General features: G+C 47.5%; 1 pseudogene; it reads left to right on the forward strand.

Moving 5' to 3' along the window:
- Window positions 1-10,339: 10,339 nt before the first annotated feature.
- LOC149521740 (uncharacterized) overlaps window positions 10,340-25,099 on the forward strand; it is a 71,990-nt pseudogene continuing 57,230 nt past the window's right edge.

The following is a 25,099-nucleotide window of genomic DNA, read 5'->3' on the forward strand; positions in this document are numbered from 1 at the left end:
AGCTAATCAGGTCAACAAGGGTTGCTAAGGTTAACTAAGGTGGCCACCCAGAGGTGACTTACCAGAACAGATAAAGATCATTCATTATATGTGAATGGGAACAGAGAGAAGAGAAACTGGGTGCTCTGCCTGCTGCTGCTGCTGCTTCTGCATTTTCTTTAATTGGACGTGCGGGGGCAATTACTCAAGAGGGGATTAGTAGGGAGGTTGAGGCAACCACTAGCAGTCCTCGTGTGGAAAGCATCCTCAGGCCTTGAGTGACTATAACCTTCCATTTAGATTCCCCCAGACAGGCAGCTGCTTTTCCATACAGTGTGCCACCACCTCTTAACAAGTATTTGCTCAAGGCTGCTTCCAAGGCAATTCATTAACCCTATATCCTACAGTACCATGGCTTTCCCTATGGCCTCCCATCCTAGTGCCAACCAAGCTTAATGCTGTTTTGCTAAGATACCTGACAAGATCATTGACCAAGGCATCATGGAAGGAATAGGACATCAGTCTGTTTCAATCCCTTCAGTAGGTCTCATCAGAAGGAGAACAATTTTCTCTTCCTTTTCTTTCATCCTTGTCTATCTAGTCAGTCTCATGTCACTTGAAAGCTTTTCTTCTTCAGGCACATTGCACTGCTTTGCCATGTTTGGATTTCCCTTTAGAATTGTATTCCACTTCTATTACTTAAAAAAAACCTCACCTGCTAACTTTAAAAAAAATGAAATGGCATAACAAATCTGTGGGGCCAAAATATCAAAACAAATACACCCTGGATGTTACTGCTTAAAGAACTGCATTTGTTCATCTCTCCTGTGTAATGCAAGCACCTTGGCACTTGCACTTCACCATGCACATTAACAGCCAACCCATGTACTGTACAATTTTCAATTTCCATAGACAAGCCTGACAAACGGTAGGGGGAAAGCAAAGATTGTTCTTTTATAGTAGGTAATTTGCCCCAAAATAGTAGTAGAGGTGGGAAACTGACCCCAGATTTCCTGAAGCCAAAGCTACTGCCATAAACCACACAGCCATCATGCCCCTCCTGTTTGGTTTTGACTTATCTATACCTCAAGTAAGTTGCTGTATAGAAGTTTCTCTGTGTAAAATAAGACTAGTGTAGCCCCACCTCCCTTTGAAATTACTTGGATTCTTTTATATAGCAATTTTCATCCACAGATCTGTTTATTTTATTTCAAAGGCAGATCTTGCTGCGGCAGTGTCAAAAGAGCCCAATGGCTCTTGGCTATTAGCATACATTGCTCTTTGGCCCCCAGACTTTTCCTTACTCTGTGGAGAATGAGGCCCTCAATTGACAGATCACCCTCAATCAATGTTTACAATATCATTTGTGTACATAGTTTCCTCCTGCTGTATCCTGGAGGCTTGGCTAAAATCCTTCACTGACATCTTGATTTCTGTGTGCTTGAAACTTTGCTTTTCATTTTAGCTTAACCTTTTACACAGTCTTTTCCTTCTCTGCCTTTGGCCCCCTCCTTTATGTTTCGTATTTTTTATTTAATTGTAATTTTTCCAGTCCTCTTGTTCAACCCAGGATTTAATATTTTACCAGGAATCTTACTCATTTGTCTTTGGCTCGTCACTGTTTATTCATGTGGAGGCAGATTTCATCCAAAATGACCCCATGGCTCTTCGTGATCTATCATTGGGATTTTGCTTTGGTTTTTACTGTGTTTTTTTAGTCCAGTGAATACACCTTTTCAAGGTGACCTTGAAGTTGAGGAAGGGCAAATGGCTCTGAATTCCAGCTGTGTGTGGATGCTGACTGACTAATGCAAAGCTTCTATGAACCTCCTATTCTTAGAAAACAAGCACAAGCCTATTTAGGAAGATCCCAACACATCCTATTTTCAGTCCCTGGAACTTAAATGGGAGGAAAAACAGAACTTTCAGAAGCTTAAAAAACTAAAGTTCTTGTTGTGAAAAGGTACTAAGATTTGTCATTTTAAATACCACAGCAATAGCCATCCTAGTGTAGCCTAAGGTCCAGTGTGCTTCAACAGCAGCCCTGGGAACAACAAGTTGTGGACTACAAACTGCGGCATGTTGGAAGAACTTCCTGTTTCCTGCCAGGATGTACCCTCTGTCCCCAACAGGGTCTCAGCAAGGACTGAGCTAGAAGCAGCAGGCAGGCTGCATGCAAAGAGGAGGGGGTGCTGAACTGTGATCCTGTTCTATGTGTATCTGAATCACTGCTTCCAATACAGTCACCTGGAAGGGGAAAGGAATCCTGGGTGTGGTTATGCTCGCGCAGTTGTTTAGCCCTGTAAGGTATTCAGCTGTTGATATATTAATACAGTTCATGCTGGAATGGGAAAAAAATCCTGGGTGTGCTTATGTAAATCCAGTTCAGTCAGTGCTATAGGCCTGATGGATGGTCAATTGTTAGAAAGGTATTTTGCCTATGGGTATGTCTACACTAGCCCCCTAGTTCAATCTAGGAAGGCTAATAAGGGTGACCAAAATTGCAAATGAAGCGCAGGATTAAAATATCCCGCGCTTCATTAGCATGTTCCCGGCTGGTCACCATTTTAGATATTGACTAGCCTGGGATGGGAGGGGAGATGTCAAGGGAGACAGAGGCAACCCTACTGTGGGGCCTGGAAGAACTTCTCTGTCAGGGCCTCCTCGATGCGCACCCCATCGTGGGGGGCATTGCGGGAGGAGGAAGGGCTGTGAGGCTTTGGGCTAATCAATGGTGTTTGACAGGGAGCAAGATGAATCCCCACACAGTGCCTGGGGCACATCTGGCAGACATGGTCTGGGCTCTCAGATCCCCTCACATGGGATGTCTCCTGGAGAGTGACTGGGGAGTGTACCATCCTTGCAGCAAAACTCAGGTGGCCCTAGGACCGGTCCGAGCGCTTCCCCCCTTCCCCTCCTGCTAGCCCTCACACACGTAGCCCAGGGACAAGTCTGGCCACAGTGGGGACTTCCCTCGGGGGGCCATCCAAGACACCGAGAGCAGGCGAGGGGCTCAGTGGGGGCCATGTTCACAGGGCTGTGATGCTGCGGTTTTCCCAGGAGCAGCTGGCTGTGCCGCACAGCCAGGCATGGGACAGTGTGTCGTTCTGTGTGCTGCACCCTTGAGGAGGTGCGGGCTCTGGCCTGTGCCCCTGGGGCCCTGGCTGGTTCCAGCTGCCATCCACCCTTCCCCCTGGTCCTGCCAGATGTGTGTGCGCAGCTCGGTCCCCGGCGTGCCCTGGAGCTGCCTGCCGCGGCCACATGCCGCTCGGTCACCAGGCTGCACATGGTTGCATGTGCTGCATACTGCTAATGCTACACAGCGCGCAGCTCATGTGGCCTGAGTGACACGCTCTTCCCCTCTCCCCTCCGGGCACCTGGCTCACCCCCTCTCCCCCGTTCTTGTGAATGCAAAGTGCAAAGTGCAACCCGGTGGATCCTTCCCCAGACTCCGAGGACACACGGGAGACACGGGAGACACACAGAAGGGCCTCCGCCTGGAGGGTCCTGTTGCTCCCCTGATCCGCCTCATCCTCTGACCCACTGGGCAGCTGTTGTTCCTCCTCCCCCTCACTGTCCACCAGCACCGAGGGTCCGTGGGATCGTGCCTGACCCAGGATGCGGTGGAGCTGCTGGAAGTGGGGGCAAGTGTCGGCTCCTGCCCCCTGGCCCTCACTGGCCCGGACATAGCCCAGGTGCAGCTTTTTGAACTTAGCCCGGACCTGTTCCAGGGTCCAGGCTGGATGACCCTGGTCAGAGAGCGCCTGGGCCAAGCGACGGAATATGTCCGCATTGCACCGATGGGACCGTGGGTCGTGGAGTGCCTCTTCCTCGGCCCAGAGGTCCAGGAGGGAGTCGAGCTCCCCTGTGGACCAGGAAGGGGTGCAGCGCTTTGTGCCCCTTTGTGCCTCCTGCACTGGGGGTGTGGGTTGTTCCCCCCTTGGAGCGGCCATCCTGGGTGGTCTGGTATCTGTTGCAGGGAGCAGAGCCACATGGCAGAGCTCTGGGCAAAGGTGGCAAAGCTGTTTCTGCCTCGTGGCCTCTGCAGGCTGCATCTGCCTTTAAGGGGGCTCGAGTTACCAGGAAGTCCGGAGCCGCCTGCAGGTACAGAGTGTCCAAGCAGCCACAAGGGCTTTTTTCCATTTAGACTGCTTTTGCGCAAAATGTCTTGGCTGCCTGTTGCAAGACGGCTTCTTCCTAAGTGGGAGCGTCAGAGTATTTGTGCAAGAAGCACTGATTTCATACATTAGAATATCCATGTTCTTGCGCAAGAACACGCGGCCAGTGTAGACAGGCAGGAAGTTTTTGCACAAGAAGCTTTTTGCGGAACAGATCTTCCCCAAAGCTTCTTGTGCAAAGGCATGTCCACACCTCAAAAGTGCATTGCAAAAGCGATGCGCTTTTGAGCAAGAGAGCATCCACATTGCATGGACTCTCTTGAGCAAGAAAGCTGATTGTCATTAACCAAATTGCCATCAGAGCACCTGTGTTTTTTCTGATAGGCTCTTTTAGCACAAGAAACCCCTGTGGAGCGTCCACACATGCCTTTTTGCACAAGAGCTGTAGCGCAAAAAGGAGTTATTTTTCATGGGAAGAGGAATAATTCTACTGGCAAAAGCCCCCTGTGGGGGAGTCACAATCTCACGTGGGCTGCTAGGCCAGTACATGCTGCAGCAGTCTGGGCACATTCAGCAGGAGGGCGTGGCACGGGGCCTGCTGTCAGCCTCATGCCTGGCCACATGAGTCTTTCCCCCAGGGGAGAGGGGAGGTGCAGCCAACTGCAAGCAAGCTAGCTGCAAGGGTGCTGGCACAACCCCTGCACATGTCCTGGAGTGCTGCACACATCACACGGGCATGCCTACACATGAGAGGCAGCAGCTGCTCCCACTTGATACCCAGCGAGACATAGCTGTGTGTGCAGACCCCAGGGAGGGCCAGACTGCTCTTGGCTCCTCTGCTGTCCATGAGGGGATCCACTGTGGCCGTACACTTCCCTTGCCTGCCTGGGCATGGTGTGTGTGTGTGTGTGTGTGTGTGTGTGTGTGTGTGTGTGTGTGTTGGGGGGGGCAGGCAGCATGGGCTTCTGGCCACCTCAGGGCCCCAGTGACACAGGGCCTTGCACCTGGGACATCACCCTCCCGAGGGCTGCAGACAGCTGCGGTTGCCGCTCACAAAGGAGGGCACAGCCCCAGAGAATGCATGTGCAGGATGGACTGACCACCCCGCTCCCTTGTGTCTTCTCCACAGCCGGATCAGTCAGGATGGAGGGCCCAGTCACACCACTGCCACAGCCACCAGCCACCGGATACTCGCTGGGTATCCGAACTAGCTAGTCCGTGCCGCGTGTAGCTGCGCGGCACGGGGTCCGACCTAGCCAGCATTTAAAAATGGCGCCGGCCGGCTTTATGGAAATGAAGCCCGGAAAATTCAAATCCCGGGCTTCATTTGCAACTCTGTATGACTACATTACCCCCGCTAGTTCGAACTAGGGGGGTAGTGTAGACATACCCATAGTCTGGTCACCCACTGGAAACTCCCATTGGGGGAAAAAGGTGCCCGCCTCCAACTGGACACACAGGCTGCAGTTGCAAAAAACTCAGGCATCATGAGCGCTGCCCGACCACCCCACATAAATGTTTGTGAAATGGCCCCGGTAGTCAACCAGCGCCTGCAGGAGTACCGAGAAGTAGCCCTTTCAGTTGACAAACAGTTATGTCCTTCTGGGGTCTCATATTTTAAATTTGTATATATATTTGTATTATGTTTTTTTGTAAGCCGCCTTGAATATTTTAAATAGAAAAGCAGGGTAAAAATATTTAAATAAATAAAATGAATAAATGAACTGGGCCGCTGGATGTTCCGGGGCCCAGATGGGGATGTGTATGCCATAGATTGCTCCCGTGCAGTTGGGGAACCCCAGGACTGCCCATGGTGGCGTTGAGGTCTTGGAGCTGGATGATTCTGCGTAGCAGCATGGAGTTGATGGCCTGGACGACCTGCAGAAGGAGCGATGGGAACACACAAAACAGAGATTGAGAGAGGGGCTATGCACTCCCAGTGGGATGTGGCCATCCCCCCTCCCAACCCACCTGTACAGGAGCCCCCCCCAAGCCCATGTCCACCCCCTCCCACTAGGCCAGTGTGAGGGCAAGAAGGCACCAGTCCCCGGAGCCAGGGCTTTCCCCCCATCCCCAATCCACCTTGTACAGTGACCAGCCCCCCTGTCCTGAGGGTCTCCCTTATGCAACACCCGCCTCTCCCTGTGCAAGGGTTGCATCCCGTGATCTCCTTACCTGCATGGACATGGCTCTGACGGTGGACCTCCTCTCCCCAAACTGGTATGCCACCGAGCGGTAGCTGTCTGGGGTGGCCAGCTTCCAGAGGATGATGGCGATCCACTTTCGGAGTGGGATGGTGGGATGCAGGTGGGTGTTGTGTCGTTGGAGGGAAGATGTGAGCCAGGCACAGAGATCCTGGAAGATGGCCTTCCACATGCAGAAGTTGTGCACCCATTGCTGGTCATCCCACCGCTCCATAACCAGCTGGTCCTAACACACAGATGCTCTCGCCTCCAGCATCTTCTGGGTATGGTGGGTTGGGGCAGCCAGAGTGGAGCACCCTCTGCTAGACAGAGGTTATGATGAATATCTCTGGGTCCACCTCCATCAGGAAGAGGTCTCCTGCTTGAAGCAGGTACTGCAGGAAGTGCAGCATGGCCTTGGGGGTCTGTTGCATGCCCAGGGGCACCTCCACCTCCATAGCACAGGGCAGAGTAGTGAAAAGCTGTGTCATCCCCCAAAAAGCAAAGGGCGAACACAGCAGGCACTGCTGAAGCTTAGCTTTGCCAAAGAGGCTAGCAAGCAGGCAGAAGGAACAGAGAAGCGGCTGTCCAGGGGGTTCCTTTAAGCGTGCGTCTCTGGAGGGCTCCCGCAACTGCACTCAAGAGCAACTGATGACCTCTAGCCCGGCTAGAACTAGTTCTGGGTGACTTTTAGATGCAGGAGAGTGTCCAATCGTGTGGATGCTCTCGTGTGCAAAAGTGCATCTCAAAAGCGATGTGCTTTCATGTGTGGACATCCTCTTGCGCAAGCAGCTTTTGTGCAAAAACTCGCGCAAAAGGCTTCTTGCACAAGAAGCCTGCAGTGTAGATTTCGCCTCAGTGAATTTCTAAAGGGAAATAGATACTTCCATTTCAGAGGCAACATTTGAACCAGTGACTAAATCTCAACCAACCCTGCTGTAACTAATAGAGAACTTTGATTGTTAGAACCCAGCACTGGGAGCCAGAAGATGTGGATTCCAAACCTGAAAGTGACTCTCTGTAGGACTTAGGGCAAGTTATTTTTCCTTTTTGTACTTTCCTCCCTCATCTGCATAATGGAGATAATATTCCAATTCCACAGAAGTGTTGTAAAGTTCATGCGGGAATGTTATTGGAGAAGTTATGGATCTGTCATGCTAAAGAATATTATTAGTGACAATGAAAAGGGCAGAATTGTGTGTAATATTTGGATTTATGCCAGTTTGAATTTACAATTTGATGGGGCAGATCCTTAGTTGGTGTAAATCATAATAACCTGAGGGACTTTCAGATTGTTATACCAGCCACTTTCCCAGGGTTAACTTTATCTCTACCCCCACCTGTGGTCCTTCTTTTAGTTCTCAGACCTGCAGCCATCATCCTTCAATGAACACAGACAGGACACCCTCTCCTCCCAGACCTGTGTTTTAGGCTTCCAGTTCCCTTCAATTTATTATGCTTATCCCAGCAAGGCTGACCCTAGTCCAGCACCTCTAATAGGCTCCCTCCCAGGAGTTAGGGGACCCCTTATTCCATTCATCTGAAGAAGTGGGTTGTGCCCGTGAAAACTAATGATACCATCTACATGTTTCGTTAGTCTCTAAGGTGCCTCAGAACTACTTGTTGTTTTTTAAGTTTTTTCACTTAGGGTATGTCTACACTGCATGCTTATTTCAAAATACCACATCTACACTGCAGGGAAGCATCAAAATTTGTCTGAGGCAGGCTTCCCTAATGTATCTCGATGCTATCTCGATTTAAAGCCCCAGGAGGCACTGGGGAGGAATAAATTAGGGTGTGTCTACACTGCAGGCTTAACTCAAAATAAGCTATGCAAATTGAGCTACATCAATCGCATGTCTTATTTCGATATAGAGCACTCTTCCTCTGACTTTCCTTATTCCTTGTACAATGAGGGTTACAGGAATAGGAGTAAGAAGTCCTCCAGTTTGACAGTATTTTGACACTATTTCAAAATAACTGCCTGCTGTGTAGACGTGCACTACGTTAGTTTGGAGTAGCGCTAGTTATTTCAAAATAGTGTTGCAGTGTAAACAGGCCCTTAGAATGGCCCTGGTGAGGGCCTATTTTGAAATAGCAGCAGTGGAACATCTACACACATCTTATTTCAAAAGAGCTATTTTGGAATAGGCATTATTCCTTGTAGAATGAGATTTACAGATTTTGGCATAAGCAGTCCATTCTTTCAAAATTATTTCAAAAGAATGGAATGGCTTTGAAGAGTTCTTTGAAGGGGTTAACAAACATGTGGACAAGGGGGATCCAGTAGATATAGTATACTTAGATTTTCGGAAAGCCTTTGACAAGGTCCCTCACCAAAGGCTCTTGTGTAAATTATATGGCCATGGGATAAGAGAAAAGGTCCTTTCTTGGATTGAGAACTGGTTAAAAGACAGGAAACAAAGGGTAGGAATAAATGGTAAATTTTCAGATTGGAGAGGGGTAACTAGTGGTGTCCCCCAAGGATCAGTCCTGGGACCAATCCTTTTCAACTTATTCATAAATGATCTGGAGAAAGGGGTAAGCAGTGAGGTAGTAAAGTTTGCAGATGATACAAAACTGTTTAGGATAGTCAAGACAGAAGCAGACTGTGAGGGACTCCAAGAAGATCTCACCAAACTCAGTGATTGGGCAGCAAAATGGCAAATGAAATTTAATGTGGATAAGTGTAAAGTAATACATATCGGGAAAAATAATTTGGGGGCTAATTTGGCTACGACAAATCAGGAAAGGGATCTTGGAGTTATCGTGGACAGTCCTCTGAGAACTTCCATGCAGTGTGCAGCGGTGGTCAAAAAGGCAAATAGGATGCTAGGAATTATTAGGAAAGGGATAGGAAATAAGACACAGAATATCTTACTGCCCCTGTATAAAACTATGGTACGCCCACATCTTGAATACTGTGTACAGATGTGGTCTCCTCACCTCAAAAAAGGTGGCCTTGGAAAGGGTTCAGAAAAGTGCAACTAAAATGATTAGGGGTTTGGAACAGGTCCCATATGAGGAGAGGTTAAAGCGACTGGGACTTTTCAGTTTAGAAAAGAGGAGACTGAGAGGGGATATGATAGAGGTATATAAAATCATAAGTGGTGTGAAGAGGGCCGATAAAGAAAAGTTATTTATTAGTTCCCTAAATAGAAGAACTAGAGGTCACCAAATGAAATTAATGGGTAGCGGGTTTAAAACGAATAAAAGAAAGTTCTTCTTCACACAGCGTGTAGTCAACCTGTGGAACTCCTTGCCAGAGGAGGCTGTGAAGGCTAGGACTATAGTAGAGTTTAAAGAGAAGCTAGATAATTTCATGGAGGTTAGGTCCATAAAAGGCTATTAGCCAGGGGATAAAATGGTGTCCTTGGCCTCTGTTTGTCAGAGGCTGGAGAGAGATGCAGGAGACAAATCGCTTGATCATTGTCTTCGGTCTACCCTCTCTGGGGCACCTGGTGCTGGCCACTGTTGGTAGACAGGATACTGGGCTAGAAGGACCTTTGATCTGACCCAGTACGGCCATTCTTATGCTGTGTACATGCTCGCATTATTTCAGAATAACGTGAGTTATCTCGAAATAACTGTGCAGTGTAGACACACCCTTAGGCTGTGTCTACATTGGCATCCCTTTCCGGAAAAGGGATGCTAATGAGACACTTCAGAATTGCAAATCCGCGGGGGATCTTCCAGAAAAGGGCTTATTTTCCGGAGAATCGCGTCTAGAGTGGCGCTTTTCTCCGGCTAAAACCCCTAGCCGGAAAAAAGCGGCAGCCATGTAAATGCAAATGCCGCGGGGGATATTTTTGGAGGCTAGGCACCAGTTCGGAGTTGTGGGACCAGCTGGTCATAGAGCAGTGGGACAACCAGCAGTGGCTCTAAAACTTCCGCACGTGAAAGGCCACCTTTTTGGAGCTATGTGCCTGGCTTGCACCTGACTTCTGAAGAATCGACACCCACTTGTGGCCCACCATCCCCCTGGAGAAGTGGGTCACAATCATCATATGCAAGCTGGCCACCCCTCACAGCTACCAGTCAGTGGGAAACCAGGTCAGCATGGAGAAGTCCACCATCGGGGCCCTTCTCATGGAGGTAAGGCACTCTGGCACTGCAGTCCTTGCAGAGGGTGAAGAGTGTTGGATAAGACAGGCCCTTGGGAAAGGGAGGTTGGGAGCTGTAGGCGGTGATGTGGGGGAGGGGAGGAAGACCTGTCCCCGGGGCCTTGTGCCATCTCGTCCGCACACAGCCCTGCTGCTGGTGGGGGCCACCTCATAGGGGGTGGCTCTTGGGATGTTGGGAGGGGTCAGGGGAGGGGAGATGGGTGGCCACCTCCCAAAGGCTCTGGCACACCCTCTCTCTTTCTCTGTTTTGTGTGTGCTTCTTTGTCTCCTTTTGCAGGTGGTGAGGGCCATCAACTCCCGCCGGCTGCAGAGGGTCATCCATCTCGGAGACCTGGATGCGACTGTGACCGGATTTGCTGCCCTGGGGTTTCCCAACTGCCATTGATGGGTCACACATCCCCATCCAAGCACTGGACCATCGAGTGGCCCAATATATTAACCGAAAGGGCTACTTTTCCATTGTCCTACAGGCCCTAGTTGACCACGGGGGACAATTTATGGACATTTTTGTCCGGTGGTCGGGCAGGGCACACAATGCCCGAGTATTCCAAAACTCAAGCCTGTACTGCAAGCTGGAGGTGGGCACATTTTTTCCCCATGGTGGGGGATGTGCACATGCCTTTGTGCATAATGGGGGATGTGGCATAGCCCCTCATGCTATGGCTCATGAAGCCATACACCAGACACCTGGATCCCAGCAGGGACATGTTTAATGCCCACCTGAACTGAGCCAGGATCCAGGTGGAGTGGGCCTTTGGCTGCCCAAAGCATGTTTCCAGTGCCTCCTCACCGGCCTGGAAGTAGAAGAGGACAACATCCCCGAGGTGGTGGCAGCATGTTGCGTCCTCCACAGTGTTGCAGAGTGGAAGGGAGAGGCGTTCCTCCTGGGGTAGGGGGTAGACATTTGCTGCAAGGGCCGTGCGTTTGAGCAGCTCTGGAGAGCTGCCACCCACCAGGACCATCAGGTCAGGGTGCACATCTGGGTGGCCCTGAGGGAGAGGTTCTCTCAAGGACCCCAGTAACTCTCCCCAGGGCCACCCCAATACGGGCCTCTGGCTTGCTGCTCTACCCCTTCTGCACCACAACCCCTCCCTTTGCCCTTTCCCTGACCTGTTTGGTTTTACAAACATGAACTTTGTATTAATGAAACATTGGGAAAAGGTTGGGAGGGGGAGGGGGGCTGTGAACAACATGCAATGGTCCCCATTATGCACAAAGGCATGTGCACATCCCCAACCGTGGGGAAAAAATTTCTTCAAGAGGATTTTGCATTCATAGAATTTAAGGCAAACTGGTACCATTGGGCCCATCAATGCTGATCTGCATACACAAGCCATAGTACATCACACACTAATTTCTAGAGCTGTGCTTCCAAAATCACTGGGGGAAAACCCCACACAACTCAGTTTGCTTCTGAATAGTGACTAGTGGGGTGGAAGTGGGGCCTTTGGATGTAATAGTGTACCTGTCTCTTGCCTGATCACTCCATGCAGCTTGTCACTGCAATGGCACAGTCATTAGTCCCTAAAATCCTCTAGAAGAAATTCCCTTTAGTAGCCTAAATCTCCTGGACTCTGTGTAGAGTTTATTGTGGGACTCAAAAAGTCAGAGCTTCTTATTTTGTTATGTCTGGAGACCACTGCATGCTGCACAGCTTTTCATCACTGGCTCTGGATGGAAGTTGGCAACATCAGAGTGGTAGGGTCATTGTCCAATCAATTAATGACTGATTGTATGGATGTAGTTTGATTTGCTGTAGGTATGTTCCCTCCATATCTCCTCTCTCTTTATCTCCCACAAGGTGTTACACTGATGGTCTCACACTTTCCTTTGCAGCATCAGATGCACACCAAGGAGATGCTACTCAGCAGGGGACAGCTGTGGCAAGAGATGTGTCTTTCCTGGATACTCTCTCTGAAACAGTCCTTTCCCTTGTCTTAGATGGGGGTGTATGCAGTGCTCTTAACTCTTAAAATTCACCTCTGCCTGCAGCTGATACTCCACTCTCCCTTGTGACGAAGGCTACATCTACACTATGTGCTGGGAGTCCGATTCTGAGCTTAAGTAGACATAGTTGTGTTAACGGCAAATAATGGTTCCAAGCTGTTTGAAACTATGTAAGTTTGTATTTCAGGTAGCTAGCCCATGTTGCCACTTTCTGTTACACATGCTACTGTGACTACACTGCCATTTTTAATGCACTAGCTTGAGGAGAACTAATGCCAACAGCTGAACCTTAGGTGCAGCTCTCCAACCCTCTGAACTTTAGGGTTGTCAAAATCTCAGTCTCTGCTCTGGATCTATTCAGAACTTCAGCTCAGAAGAACCCCACAATCTGGAATGCTAGAAATCTCCAATCATATGTGAGTTCTGAAAGCAAAGCCCACATCTGCAATGATGTTTGGAACCTGGGAAGGGTTAGAAGAATAGAAAAGAGGGAGAATAAATTGACTTTAGTCTGGCCTAGAAACTGAAAGATCCAGCTGGTGTATGAATAAACATCCGAGCCCTGATCTACATTAGGGAGTTATTTTGAAATAACACCCCTATTTTGAAATAACAAGCAGAACATCCACACTGTCAAGCTCATTATTTCGAAATAAGAGACAGGTTATTTTGAAATAACTTGCCAGGAATAACACCAGGAATAACATTTATTTTGAAATAGTTATTTCAAAATAGCACTAGTGTGGATGCTCCACTGCTGCTATTTTAAAATAGCTACTCCCTAGAGTTATTAAAAACATAAGAACATAAGAACTGCCATATCGGGTCAGACCAACGGTCCGTCCAGCCCAGTATCTGATCTGCCAACAGTGGCTAATACCACATACTCTAAAGCAGGCATGTCCAAAGTCTGGCCTGCGGGCCAATTGTGGCCCGTGTTCCGGTTTAATACGGCCCCACAGGTAATTTGGCAATATCTATCTTTTATGGCCCCCAACGAATCCATATGTATTGAGATGAATACATTGTAAAATCTCAGTTAATGTCAGTTGGTCTAAATCAGTTATAAATATATTTGGACACAACATGTATACTTGGCGTTATGTTCCTGTTCATATTTTTTGAACTTAAAAGTTGACAGACAACCTTTATTACCAATAATATGTAATGTACTTTACAATGTTCCTGACATAAATTTCAGCTTCCTGGATTTTTTTTTCATCTGGCCTTCAGATATGAAAGGCAGAGTGATTTAACACCTGTTTAGATTTGTCATCCATGTGACTAAATGAAAAGTATGCCGTTTGAAATAAACTTTGCATAAAATAGTTAATTTGCATTTAATTTTAATGGTTCAAAGAATGTCAGGCAAAATGGTCGGCCCTCACGCTTGTTCACTTCATCAAATCTGGCCCTCTTTGAAAAAAGTTTGGGCACCCCTTCTCTAAAGGGAGGGAACACAACAGGTAATCCTCATGTGATCTCTCCCCTGTCACCCACCTCCAGACAAACAGAGGCTAGGGACATGATTCCTATCCATTCTGGGCAATAGCCATTGATGGACCTAACCCCCATGAAACTATCTAGCTCTTTTTTGAATCCTGTTAAAATCCTAGCCTTCACCATATCCTCTGGCAAGGAGTTCCAGAAGTTGACTGTGCACTGAGAGAAGAAAAACTTGTTTTAAACCTGCTGCCTATTAGTTTCATTTGGTGACCCCTAGTTTTTATAATGTGGGAACAAGTAAATAACTTTTCCTTATTCACTTTTTCCACAGCAGTCATAATTTTATAGACCTCTATCATATCCCCCCCTTAGTCTCTGCTTTTCTAAGATGAAAAGTCCAAGTCTTTTTAATCTCTCTTCATATGAGACCTGTTCCAAACCCCTAATTATTTTTGTTGCCCTTTTCTGAACCTTTTCCAATGCCAATATATCTTATCTGGGATGAGGTGACTACATCTGTATGCAGAATTAAAGATGTGGGAGTACTATGGTTTTATATAGGCAATAAGATACTCTCTGTTTTATTCTATAACACCTTTTAAATGATTTCTAATATTCTATTTGCTTTTTTGACTGCCATTGTACACTGAATGGATGTTTTCAGAGAACTATCCACAATGACTCCAAGATCTCTTTCTTGAATAGTTGTAGCTAAATTAGTCCCCACCCCCATACTAAATTAGTATGTATGGTAGGGATTATTTGGTCTAATATCCATTATGTTAAATTTCATTTGCCATTTTGGCTGTGTCTAGACTACATGCCTCTGTTGTCAGAGGCATGCAGATTAGACACATAGGCAAAGTCAAATGAAGCCGCGATTTAAATGATCGCAGCTTCATTTAAATTTACATGGCTGCCGCGCTGAGCCGACAAACAGCTGATCAGCTGTTTGTCTGCTCAGCGCGCTAGTCTGGACGCTCCCCTGTCGACATCAAAGCCCTTTGTCGGCAGCCCCATTATTCCTCGTGGGATGAGGTTTACCGGGGCTGCCGACAAAGGGCTTTGATGTCGACAGCGGAGCATCCATCATTTGAATTTTGGCATTTTTCAGAGAGCTCTAATTTCAACCTACAGCAATTCTCTTCTACCTTCTCTGTGATGGTTTGTATGAATTGAAGATAAGGTTAACAGAACTCCACATTTCTTCCATTCTAGCTGTGGTTGTAGAGGATAAGATTTCACTTTTCAGTCATGAAAGTATAATTATTGCACTCTGGGCCTGATGGAAGTGGTTCTGCTCTCTGAATTCAGGGTTATGTGCTCTTTTCTCTGCTTTTTTCTCTTCTCCTTCCTCTATTCCTCTCCATTTGCAGATCTGCATGCATGTCTTTAGCTGTTATTCCCTTTTCTTATTCTTTTCACAGAGGGTCAATGGACAAATTCAGTGCAGGTGTAAGCACATCTGATTTCACTGGGAGCAAGACTAATTTATTCCAGTGCTGAATTTGGCCGTTCAATTTTTTTTCCCTTGTGGCCTCCTCCAGAGCAGTGCTGTAAACAGGTGTCAGAAGAAGTCCCTCCTGTTGGCTATTGGTCTCAGCTGCAAACATGACATGTCCATAAAATGTGATCTATGTGTAATCATCACACACATGCCTTTAGACAGGGGAGAGAAGTGACTTTGCTAATTAAGTTTTACAATCCAGTAGTTGCGAGAAAGATAAAAACATGCCCCTGGTCAATCCATTACAGAAAGAATGGAACAGATGACCTTTTCAGCCTTCCTTTCGTTTGCACTTGCTAGATCCATAACCTTTTCCAGATGGAATGGAAAGTTCAATTAAGTTTTGTTGGCTCAGAAATGTGTCCGTGTCCTGGAGAGCAGATTAGGCACTCAGGGGCTACAATTATCCATCTGGTGCCTCTTCAGAAATAATATTTTTATATAATATATATATATATTACTGCTGCAGTTCACATGGCTAGACATTGCAACGGAGCATCTCAAAAGAGGGACACCAGGGCTATGTCTGCAGTTCCCCTGCCTCCTGGGACCAAGGCCTACCATGTTGGTGCAATTGTGTCTGCCAGTTCCAGCATCCGGCGAGACTTGTCAATGCAAATAGGATTCATGGCTCACCATTTCACCATTCAGGTTTTCATCTGCATCAATTCATTGATTTATGGATTCACATTTCATTGCATTTTGAGTGAGATGTATAGAACCTTCAGAAATTATTCAATCTCTGACAAGACAACATATTTCTTTTCTTAAAATATTGTTAATGTATTGGAGACTATAGTGCATGGCCCTAGCAAATAAGTCATTCAATTACAGCAAAGATGAGGTGCTGACAGTGACTGGCACATCAGTCCTCCAGCAGATCAATAATACTCATGGAACACGAAACCAAACCTAATCACCTTCATGCAGCCCCAAGATTAAAGAACATCTCTGATCCTTACCACCCTCAGACACGCCAGAGATCCAACAGTTTGGCTGGAAGTCTGCGGTCCACTGAATGTATAGACATAGCCTAGGTGTGTGGGTTACACATTCACACCCTTGTGGTCCACACTTACAAAAAATGCACCCTCCTCCCCCCAGAAATTCCTGCATACCGGCCTCCTGTGATTTTGCCAGACCACAGATGTTGCCAGAACGGAGCGGTTCAACCTGTGGCTATATTTCAGCAACAAGCCTGCAGTGGTTCTGCTGCATTGGGGCTAAGAAATTAGCATAGAGAGGGCCTGAGGGGTTTTTTTAATCACCATTTCATAGAAACCTTCTCAGTGCTTCCTAGTTTAGGAGGGAAGATCCATTTCCCAATTGCAATGACCCTTGCCCTGAAGCACTTTCCTTTGCTCCCCTAAAGCTAGTGGAGTTTAAAAGTCTTCCCAAAGGTACAGCCTTTTCCTTTGCACACCACACTTCATTAGCCACTTCCTTCCTGGCAGCTGAGAAAGGCGTCTGGCAGGAAGCTGTAAACAGTCAGTGTAATTGGGTCTTTTGAACAAAAGGAGTGATGGCAGCTCTGTCATTTTAAAGCTAACTTACAAACAGGCAGCTTGAACAGCCTTTCCCCTCCGCACAGCTTTAGGGCACCTGACACTTCTGAGCGCGTGCCTGTGTGAACATGAGGGAGACTAGCTTGCACAGATGTAAGGCAGTGCTGGTACAGTAATTCCTCATTTAATACGTGCCTGCTTAACAAGTTGGGGGAACGTTTTTTGAATTACACGATCATCCCCGGAATAACACGATTTCCCCAGCCGGCCCATTGCCGGCAGCTGCATGGGGCTTCCCCTGCCTCCCTGCAAAGCGGTGGAGGGTTCACCGTTCACTGCACCATTCCCCGCTAACTCTCCCTTGCCGGATGCCTTGCCCCCTCTCCTCTACCCCTGCTTGCAGGCCCGCGACTGGGTTTCCTCAGCCAGTCTGTTGCTGGCAGCTGCACGGGGCTTCCTCCACCTCCCTGCAAAGCAGCGGAGAGTTTGCGGCTCACTGCGCTGTTCCTCGGCAACCCCCCCTCTCTGGACACAGTGCGGGTCCCAGCAGACCCATCACAGGGGCATACTCCCAACCCAATACCCCTCCTCTCTCCTCCCCTTCCCCAGAGCCAAACACCTCCCCCCCTGCTGTAACCCAGTCCCCTTTCTCCCCCAACCTTGTGTCCTAGTCCCAACAGACACCACCGTTTGAAACGCAACCCCCACCTTTTCCATTATTTTCAATGGGAAAATTGACCCCGCGTAACACGTTTTCACTTAACACGCTCATTTTCTGAAACATCTCTATAGTGTTAAATGAGGAATTACTGTACATCCTACATTGGGGTAAGCAGCCATCTTTGATACTGAGTCTATTTCTGCAAGGAGAAACTGCTGAGCTGGAATTCCATATGAAAATTTGACACCCTGAAAAAAGGCTTAAGTGGAAACATGGAGTTGTTCTCACATTGAAGTTTCCTCTTCCTTTTCTGGTTTCTCTTCAGCGTCTGAGGAGGTGAGTTGTCTCTCTCAAAAGCTTATGCCCTAATGTCCTAATTTGTTAATCTTTATAGTTCCGCTTGCTGGTTTTGCTGAAGCAGATTAACATGGCTACTTCTGTGCTACATTGGGAAGACACATCTGTCGCTTCCTCTTTTCCCCAGCTGTGCTCGGCACACATATTCTCTATACTTCTGGGTACTGCTCCTCCTTCATGATCTTCACGGTTGTGCTTGTTCAGGCTCATGTAGTTTGCTGCTGATTTAGGCCCATCTTTTCCCGCTACAGCAGCTCTGCCTTTCCAGGTTTCGCCATGTTCAGGGATGAGGACAGAAACCCCAGGACCCTGGGAAAGTGTGTGTGTGGGGGGGGAGGGGGGGACAGAACCTTGGCCAGGGAGGAGGGCTAGAGCCCTTCGATGCTGCTCAGATTGCACACATGGTGGCTCAAGCAGTAATTTAGAAGGGCTCGGAGCTCCGGCCACTGATGCTGCTGCGGTAGTGTTGGAGGTGGCTGGGAGTCCGGAACCCTTCTAAACCACCAGGTCCTGCAGCAGCTGCTTCCTTTGCCCCCTCACTCCCCACTCCCCATTGGCAGCCCTGGCCATGTTTCTCTGCTGTGGAAGCAACATGTCCAGAGATAGGAAAGAGCAAGTGAGATGTGCAGTTCAATCAGGTCATCAGCACAGAGGGGGAGGGATGTGTTACAAGAAGAAAGGGGATGCTGAGATAGGATGGAGCCCCTCCTTGTCCCACCCTCATATGCATGGCAGCACTGGACAGCTGTGTTGATGGCTGACATGCACTGTCTCCTGCAATATTCATTTCTCAAGATGGGAGCTATTTTTAAACATTTAAACAGGATGCCGGTCAGTTTCTAGCTGAGTGCCCCAAGGTTCGGTTCTAGGACCGGTTTTGTTCTATATCTTTATTAATGATCTGGATGAGGGGATGGATTGCACCCTCAGCAAGTTTGTGGATGACACTAAGCTGGGGGGAGAGGTAGATACGCTTAAGGGCAGAGATAGGGTACAGAATGACTTAGACAAATTGGAGGATTGGGCCACAAGAAATCTGATGAGGTTCAACAAGGACAAGTGTAGAGTCCTGCACTTGGGTCGGAAGAATCCCAAGCATAGTTACAAGCTGGGGACCAACCGGTTAAGTAGTAGTTCTGCAGAAAAGGACCTGGGGGTTACAGTGGATGAGAAGCTAGATATGAGTCAACAGTGTGCCCTTGTAGCCAAGAAGGCTAATGGCATATTAGGTTGAATTAAGAGGAGCATTGCCAGCAGATCCAGAGATGTCATCATTCCCCTTTATTCGGCTTTGGTGAGGCCACATCTGGAGTATTGTGTCCAGTTCTGGGCCCCCCACTACAAAAAGGATGTGGATGCACTGGAGAGGGTCTAGCGGAGGGCAATCAAAATGATTAGGGGGCTGGAGCATATGACTTATGAGGAGAGGCTGAGGGACTTGGGTCTGTTTAGTCTGCAGAAGAGAAGAGTGAGGGGGGATTTGATAGCAGCCTTCAACTTCCTGAAGGGAGGTTCCAAAGAGGATGGAGAGAAGCTGTTCTCAGTAGTGACAGATGGCAGAACAAGGACCAATGGTCTCAAGTTGTGGTGTGAGAGGTCCAGGTTGGATATTAGGAAAAACTATTTCACGAGGAGGGTGGTGAAGCACTGGAATGGGTTACCTAGGGAAGTAGTGGAGTCTCCATCCCTAGAGGTGTTTAAGTCTCGGCTTGACAAAGCCCTGGCCGGGTTGATTTAGTTGGAATTGGTCCTGCCTAGAGCAGGGGGCTGGACTTGATGACCTTCTGAGGTCTCTTCCAGTTCTATGATTCTATGATTTCTTGTGGCACATATTTAAAAATACATCCCTGACAGCAAAACACTAAGCACTCAGAATTCTACCTGTACGTACAACAGCACACATGGATTTATCTGTGTTGCTGGGAAACATGCTTTTGTGGACTGTCTGGTCTTTCAAGTTTATTTAAAATCTCAACTAATGGAACAAGACATGTCCATAAGGCCTACAAGTGAAAGTTCACAGTGGTCATTGGCTTTACTGTGTGTACCTTCTGTCTTTGGCCTCAGTCTTCCTCAGCTGAGCAAAACAGCTCCACAGAAATGGGAGTTTTGTTTGTAGCCATCTAAGTTTTGAAGGATGTAGAGGCTCGCTACACAAACATCCCACACATAGATGGAATACAAGCTGTCAGGAACAGTATCCCTGATGATGCCACAGCACAACTGGTAACTGAGCTCTGTGACTTTATCCTCACACACAATTATTTCAGATTTGGTGACAATATATACCTCCATACCAGTGGCACTGCTATGGGCACCCTCATGGCCCCACAATATGCCAACATTTTTATGGCTGACCCAGAAAAACGCTTCCTCAGCTCTCGTCTACTCACGCCCCTTCTCTACATACGCTACACTGATGACATCTTCATCATCTGGACCCATGGGAAAGAAACTCTGGAAGATTTCTGAAATCTCCACCATGATTTCAACAGCTTCCACCGCACCATCAACCTCAGCCTGAACCAGTCTACACGGGAGGTCCACTTCCTGGACATCACGATGCAAATAATTGACGGTCACATAAACACCACCCTATACTGAAAACCTACCTATCGCTATGCCTACCTTCAAGCCTCCACTTTCCATCCCGGACATACCACACGGTCCATCATCTACAGCCAAGCACTGAGGTACAACCACATTTGCTCCAACCCCTCAGCCAGAGACCAACACCTACAAGATCTTCAACAAGCTTTCTTGAAACTACGATACCCACATAAGGTATCGTACGATACCCCACTACATGAGGAAGTAAGGAAACAGCTTAACAGAGCCATACATGTACCCAGAAGCCTCCTGCTGCGGGACAAGCCCAAGAAAGAAACCATCAGAACTCCACTGGCCATCACCTACAGTCCTCAGCTAAAACCTCTCCAACACATCATCAGTGATCTACAACCCATCCTGGACAATGATCCCTCACTTTCACAGGCCTTGGGAGTCAGGCCAGTCTTCGCCCACAGACAACCCGCCAACCTGAAGCAAATTCTCACCAGAAACTATATACCACACCACAGTAACTCTAACTCAGGAACCAATCCATGCAACAAACCTCAGTGCCAACTCTGCCCACATATCTACACCAGCGTCACTATCACAGGACCTAACCAGATCAGCCACATCATCACTGGTTCATTCACCTGCATATCTACCAATGTAACATTCGCCATCATGTGCCAACAATGCCCCTCTGCTATATACATCGGCCAAACTGGATAGTCCCTGCGTAAAAGAATCAATGGACACAAATCAGATATTAGGAATGGCAATATACAAAAAGCTGTAGGAAAAAACTTCAGTCTCCCTGGACACACAATAGCAGATCTAAAGGTAACCATCCTGGAGCAAAAAAACTTCAAGACCAGACTTCAAAGAGAAACTGCTGAGCTACAGTTCATCTGCAAGTTTGACCCCATCAACTCAGGATTAAACAAAGACTGTGAGTGGCTAGCTAACTACAAAAATGGCTTCTCCTCTCTTGGTGTTCACACCTCCAGATCAGCTACTAGAAGTGGGCCTCATCCTCCCTGATTAAATTAACCTCGTTATCTCTAGCCTGATTCTGGCCTGCATATTTATACCTGCCTCTGGATATTTCCACTACATGCATCTGACGAAGTGGGTCTTTGCCCACGAAAGCTTATGCTCCAATACATCTGGTAGTCTATAAGGTGCAACAGGACTCCCTGTCACTTTTGCAGATCCAGACTAACACGGCTACCCCTCTGATATTTTGGGTTCTGTGTATTCCAAAGTGTTGGTTCTGGGTCCACTCAGCACTAGGACCCCTTCTCCTGGCTGCTCTGGATACTAACTCCTTCCAGGTCCAATGCCCCTTTTCTGCTGTTCTCTGTCTCTGTTTCACTTTGCAACTCAGAGTGCTCTGTTTTCATGGCTTGGTCCTCCAGCCAAGTCACTATACAGTTTTCCCCTACCAAGGTGTATCCAAGTCTCACTGGATCAGTGCCCCACATGCTATTCCAGTCAGCCTACTAGTCCAAGGACAGATTCAGTGCCACTTTCCCAGAGGCTGGTAGGGGAACCCACTACGCTAACTTCCAGTCCAGGAATAGTCAGAGATGAGAAGGGGGAGCGACACCCCATTTTGTACCTGAGCAGAAAGCTGCTGCCCTGGGAGCAGAGCTATGCAGCCATAGAGAAGGAATGCCTGGTGATGGTATGGGCCCTTCAAAAGCTGCTGCCATACGTGTTTGGGTGGCATTTCACAGTGTACACCGACCACTGCCCCCTGAGCTGGCTGCACCAGATGAAGGGGACCAACGCCAAGCTGCTGAGACTACGACATGCAGGACTATGACGTGGCAGTGATCCATGTCAAGGGGAACACCAATATCATAGCTGATGCTCTATCACGTAGTGGGGAGACCCAACTTCCCAGGCCACAGGCGGAGTGACCCCGCTCAGTTCAGTCTTGAAGGGGGAAGAGATGTGACACAGTGGGGGTGCTGCCCACTCTTGTGGCCCTGGATCCACTCTGGTTTTGCATTCACTGCTTGCTGTGTTGTGCTGTGTGTGACCTCGCACTAGTGTAGACATACCCATGGTGATCTACTAGTGATTTAAAGGGCTTGGGACTCCAGGCCTTTTTGAATTACCAGGCCCCAGGGTGGTTTCTCCCTCCACACTCCCAGTTGGCAGGCCTGCCTGGCGGTCCCACTGCTTTGCTGCACCCAGTCCTAGGAAATGGATTTTTCTAAAGGAAAAATCAGAGTCTCAGACCTTTGAAATGACCTAGAGAAGCATCCTAGGAGCAGCCATTTTGGAAACCACTGAGATCTAGTCCTCCAGCAGCTACAAGGGCTGGTGATCAGCAATAACTAATCAAGTCCCAGTAGGTTGAAATAAAAACACAACCTGCTGCTAATGCTAGCAAGGCAGTTCCTAGAAGGATGTTGTGGAGTGAGAATAGATATGCCATAGGCTACTGTCAAAGAAACTGGGTCAGGCCGGGGCTTATTGCTGACCACAGGAATCAACCCCTGGAAGGGTAAGAAATAACTAAATTTATAATTGGCCCTGAAGGTCAAGGAATTGCTGTTTGAGTTTGTTGTACTTGGGAGGGGGTTTGAACTGTGAGACCTAGCCATAGGGTTGAGCTACATGTGCCCTGCATGAATACAAAATGCATGTTTACTAATGCAGATATCCACAGATATAAAGCAGGTCTCTGTGAAGCTGCCGGGCTATTGGGAACGGCATCAGTAAAAGCAGTAGCTTGTCAAACCGGGAGTACTGGAAGCAGAAGAGTGGGCAGCTGCAGCACCATGCCTGGACACCAGGTTGGTGGGTGGCAGGGCTTGTAGGGGATGCTAAAGAAGTCACCATAGTCCCGTTTTTAACATTTTTCAAACTGAGAGTTTTGTGTTTTAGTTCTATTTTGAATTTTTTATTAATTTATTCTTAAAGGGTTAAAAATAAAATATCAAAACTGAAACAATATTTCAAAATTAGCAAAACACCTTGACTGACCCACACTAAAATTTTCTGGGAGGGACACAAAACTGAGATTTTTGACCTGTCTTGATTTGGGCTGGGAAAAGCATCAAAACCTGTAAAATTCTCACAAGACAGGAAACCATTTCCTGCTAAGTCAATTGCCTAGCTTATTTAACTATCACATATGAAAATCCTGCCCATTCTGGAGGACCCAATATCTCCTGGGATCTCTAGGGTCCTATTACCTGAAGAGATGACTCTTGGAATAATAGAAATAATCATTTCCCAGCCTTTTAATTCTGGGTTTCCAATAAACTACTCAACCAATATATTCATTGTGCTGTTTGGAACTGATTTCTCCCAAGCTTTCAGGAAAAGTTATTCAGTGCTCTTTCATCTCCAGAATTCCTTCCCTAACTATTCCCAGTGTTCCATCAGCAGAGTTAGCTCTAAAAGGACCACTTATGACCTGAATATGATCACTATGCTCCAACTACCCAGGGCGTGCCTCATCGTCTGGATGAAAATGTGCTATGGTGTTGAGACCACAAGTCTCTCCATTAAAAAACTTCTGTAGCCAGGAATGTGGCGAGATTTAGACACAAGTTGCAAAGAAAGAAATGGGAGCAACATTTGCCTGTTCCTTAAAATTTAAAAAGCAACAAATAGTCCAGTAGCACCTTAAAGACTAACAAAACATGAAGATGGTATCATGAGCTTTTGTGGGCACAACCCACTTCTTCAGCTCATGATACGATCTACACGTTTTATTAGTCTGTAACAGGAAAAACTTAAAAAACAACTAATAGTCTAATAGTTCCTTAAAGACTAACTCGGCTACACTTCTGAAGCTTCTGTTCCTTAAAGGCAAGGGTGAGGGACCTTTTTTGAATCAGGTGCCACACACAAGTGAGAAGCAAAAAAAGAGGAAAAAAAACCCCAAGTCCTCACTGAGGTGGCCCTCAACTGAGAAAGACACTCCTCACATTCCCTTCATACATCAGACCATAGGGAGTCACAGGCTAGTAGATTTTGTGTGCTCCAGCCCTGTGGAGGGATGGTAGGAAGGACTGGAGCACAAGTGCAAGGTCCTCAATGTTGGGGGGAGCCCCGAGCCTTGGGGGCTGGATCCAGGCAAGCCGGGGGCCACATCCAGCCCATTGGCCTTACATTCCCCATCCCTGCTTAAGGGCCTAGATGGTAAAATAAGCCATGGTAAAAAGGTACTAGATTGCTTCCTGTATTTTAGTATTTGCTGAGGACATAGGGTGCATCTACACAGCAGGGCTAAAGCTGAACTAAGCTACACAATTTGAGCTAAGTCAATTGCCTAGCTTAAGTAAAAATAGCTTATTTCGGCTTTTGGTGCTATCTACAAGCAGGAAGTCTTAGCGAGGGCACTCTTTTCCTCTGACTTCCCTTATGCCATGTACAATGAGGGTACGTCTAAACTACATGGCTCCGTCGACGGAGCCATGTAGATTTGTTGTTTTCGCAAAGTCAAATGAAGCCGCGATTTAAATGATTGCGGCTTCATTTGACTTTGCCTATGTGTCTAATCTACATGCCTCTGACGACAGAGGCATGTAGTCTAGACACAGCCTGAGGGTTATAGGAGTCAGAGTAAGAGTCCTCCAGCTTGACATTATTTCGACATTATGTCGAAATAACGGCTTGCTGTGTAGATGCAGACTGTTACTTCAAAATAACATCAGTTTTTCCGAAATAACACTGCTGTGCAGACATAGCCTC

This window comes from Pelodiscus sinensis, chromosome 23 (genome assembly GCF_052426305.1).
Source record: "Pelodiscus sinensis isolate ZL-2025 chromosome 23, ASM5242630v1, whole genome shotgun sequence".
In the NCBI taxonomy this organism is placed as follows: domain Eukaryota; kingdom Metazoa; phylum Chordata; order Testudines; family Trionychidae; genus Pelodiscus; species Pelodiscus sinensis.